Source organism: Suncus etruscus, chromosome 8 (genome assembly GCF_024139225.1).
Source record: "Suncus etruscus isolate mSunEtr1 chromosome 8, mSunEtr1.pri.cur, whole genome shotgun sequence".
In the NCBI taxonomy this organism is placed as follows: domain Eukaryota; kingdom Metazoa; phylum Chordata; class Mammalia; order Eulipotyphla; family Soricidae; genus Suncus; species Suncus etruscus.
The window spans coordinates 66,577,550-66,581,092 of record NC_064855.1 but is presented as its reverse complement, the minus strand read 5'-3'; the positions used below and the strand labels follow the sequence as shown (position 1 = coordinate 66,581,092).

The 3,543-nt window shown below is 47.2% G+C and overlaps 1 non-coding gene across 1 annotated transcript; it reads right to left on the bottom strand.

Moving 5' to 3' along the window:
• Positions 1–341: 341 nt before the first annotated feature.
• On the bottom strand, positions 342–413 carry TRNAE-UUC (transfer RNA glutamic acid (anticodon UUC)). The gene has a single exon. It is a non-coding gene; the product is annotated as a tRNA-Glu (tRNA).
• Positions 414–3,543: the final 3,130 nt, after the last annotated feature.

The following is a 3,543-nucleotide window of genomic DNA, read 5'->3' as shown; positions in this document are numbered from 1 at the left end:
AAGAAGCAAACCCTCAGCAGTTAAGGTTTATCTCAACACGGGGCAGGTGGGCTCTCCATTTTTCTTCCCCTTAAAATGCAACCCTTTCTTGCAAAAAAAAAAAAAAAAAAAAGTAAATAAATTCACTTTTTGCAGCTCCTTTCGGAGATCTCCTTTCCTCCAAATTGGAGCAATCGCACCGAGTTATGGGGTGAAGTGGTGCAAGATCTGGGTTCCTTTTAGTGTCTCTGTGGGCTGCTTTGGAAGGGGTTAGAGTGCATATTAAAAATTAATAAATAGTCTTCCCCTTGCTTATGAGAATGAAAGGAATTTGAGTTCCCTAGAAAAAATAAAGTTTGGCGTTCCCACACCGGGAGTCGAACCCGGGCCGCCTGGGTGAAAACCAGGAATCCTAACCGCTAGACCATGTGGGAGACGACGAGAGTTGCTGTAAGCCTATGTGAATTGAACCCTCTGCATCGGCTTCCGCCCGACCAGTTCAGCCAGCCCTTCGTCGTCAAGTCTGCTTCTGCGCCTGCGCCGAGGTCTGCTGGTTAACCCCTTCCATCCCACAAGCCTTCCTTTTCCCTTAGCTAGGGTCCGGGCAGCGTCTTTGCAGCTCCCACATCACCCGCTTCCGAGGCCGTCTCGACTGGGTCCGAAGTGCCCGCGCCGTCTAGGCTCAGAATCACCACACGGCTTTGAATCTGAGACCCCCCGGGTAAGAAAGAAGTGTCAAGTGGACTCCTGAAGCCTCCACGTAGATTTAGGCCGCAATGGGGTGGTCGCTGACAGCTGTCCCTAGTCCACCGGCCGAGATGCGCTACGGGGCCCCCAGAAATTTTCTCCCCCCCCCCCCCGCGAAGAGACAGGATTGTGGGCCGCCTGCAAGAGCCTTCCAGATCCCCAGCGACAGAGGACTCCTTTCTGCTTGCAAAAAAGCAAGCTGCTCCTTTGCACTTGTCCTCACCTGTATTTGGAACATTCCTGCAAATTCCTGGGCTGAGAATGGGAAAGTTTACAGTTCCCTCAGGATCATATATTCTGCTCCAAACAGGGTTTGAGCTCACCTGGCCAGAGAGATGATCACCTATTTATTTAATCGTAGAAAAGGTTTTGGATGTCACCAACCTAAGTGGAGAAACCAAGATGTTTATCTTTAGAGACACAAATGGAAACTAAACCAAGATGACATCTGGGAAACAAATGGGAAATCTCTGAGACTTGGATAAGGAAGACAAAAGACCCAGTTTTGTTAGTTTAACACACACACACCCCAGCTATGCTTATGTAGTCTTACTTAGACTTCTTCCCCTCTTCTACTTTACTAGAATTTTTTCTATTTCTAACTCTGGATCTTATCATTGGTTTTTCTTTACTCAATGTTTTCATTGTTCATGTTCATTTTTTACTCAATATTTTCATCAAAAATGTTGTAGGGCCTAGGGATCGTGGGAAAACACACACACACAAACACACACAGCTATGCTTAATGTAGTCTTAGATTTCCTCCCCTCTTCTATTTACTAGCATTTTTTTCTATTTCTAACTCTGGATCTGAGCATTTTTTTTTCTTTACTCAATATTTTCATTGTTCATGTTCATTTTTTACTCAATATTTTCGGGGGGGGCACATCCGGTGGTGCTCAGGGGTTACTCCTGGCTGTCTGCTCAGAAATAGCTCCTGGCAGGCACGGGGGACCATATGGGACACCGGGATTCGAACCAACCACCTTTGGTCCTGGATCGGTTGCTTACAAGGCAAACGCCACTGTGCTATCTCTCCGGGCCCCCATTTTTTACTCAATATTTTCATTGAAAATGTTGCAGGGCCTAGGGACCTGGGGGAGTACAGCGACCCGCCTTCAGTATCAATATACCTCCAGTATCAATGAGGAAAAGGGTGTCCTTTAAAAGAGACAAGTGGCTTGACACAGCAACTGGCAGAGCCTGAACGAGCCCCACAATACCCAGAGGCCTACTATCCTATCCCAGCAGCTTTCCATCTGGGCTCCCCAGGCCACCCATCGCTCCCTGGAGTGCTTCCCGCCTGAGCCCTCTAGGCCTAAGCCTTAGATTCAAGAGGGTGTGCTCCTGGGGTGCAGCCACCCTGGAGCCCTTGTGCATAGGGATCTTTCTCGAGATCTGGGGAGATCCCGTCACACCTGCTCACTCACCACCTACCTGCCCAAGGTTCCCCCAGGTCCTGTCCAGCTGTCTCAGACTCCCACTGTGACTTCCATCAGCAAAATGAATTAAAATGATATTTGCACTGAGTCCAGACAAAGCTCCCCAATCAGGAGTAACTATAATCCAACACCATGAGTTGTAGGGAAACAAACAAAAAGAAAATGCTGACAGCAAATCTGTATGAATTAGGCACTTTAATAATATTTCTTTGTTTCTTTGATCTTGGGTGGTTCTTCCTGAAGTTGTCAGCAAGGCCTTTGAACGGTTTCTTTGTTTTTGTTTTAATCAGTGAGATGGCTTCTGCATTGAAGGACATCTGCTTTAGAACACTCACTCAATACAAACTCTCCAAAATAAACCTCAGCTACTGGATACTGCATGTCTGAGACTCAGTTTGAAAGCCCAGATTCAATTTCCCTTTTCCGATTAGTGTTTTGTTTTCCCTTTCCTTTTCTTTCTTCCTTCCTTTCCTTCTTTTTTATTTGGGGGGGGGGGGGGGGGAGGGAACATCCAGCGGTGCTCAGGGGTTACTCCTGGCTCTGTGCTCAGAAATTACTCCTGGCAGGTTTGGGGATCATATGGGATGCCAGGGATCGAACCCAGGTTCGTCCCGGGTCAGTTGCATGAAAGGCAAATGCCCTACCACTGTGCTATTGCTCTGGCGTGTGTGTGTGTGTGTGTGTGTGTGTGTGTGTGTGTGTGTGTGTCCTTTCTTCTTTCCTTCCTTCTTCCTTCCTCCTTCCTTCTTTTTACAAGGCAAGTGCCCTACTTGTTAGACTATTTCTGGCCCCAGGGATGTGCATTTTTTATAAGCATTGCTCTTCTGATTTGAATGCCACTAGAGCCTGAGAAATGCTGAGTCCTTCATTCCATCGCCATCATTGGTGCATAGCACCGGGCTTTAAAACCTAGAAATATGGAGCCAAAGCAACAGTACAGTGGGTAGGGTGTTTTCCTTGCATGTGGATGTTTGCCTTGTATGTGGCAGACTCAGGTTTTATTTCCCTGCATATTAATTGTCCCCAGTGCACTGCCAGCAGTAATTTCTGAGGAGTTGCCAGAAGTAGCCCCTCCACACTGCTAGGTATGGACCACTTCTGGTTGCCTGGTCTAAAGTCCAATTTTTTCATCCCCAGACCTCTCGGTTTCTCACAGTCCAATCCAAGCAATTACTCTCCTTCTCCCTAGGCCCTCATTCCAAATCACCTCACTTTTGCTCACCTCCTGTGTCTTTGAGCTTTACTTATGATTATTCTGTAGATGGTGTTCACCCTTTTCTATTATCACCAACTGCAAGGCCCCTGATGCTGCTTCAGATTCTCCTGGTCACAACTCACTCTTTCCCCCACTGATCCCAGATTACAGACCTTAAGA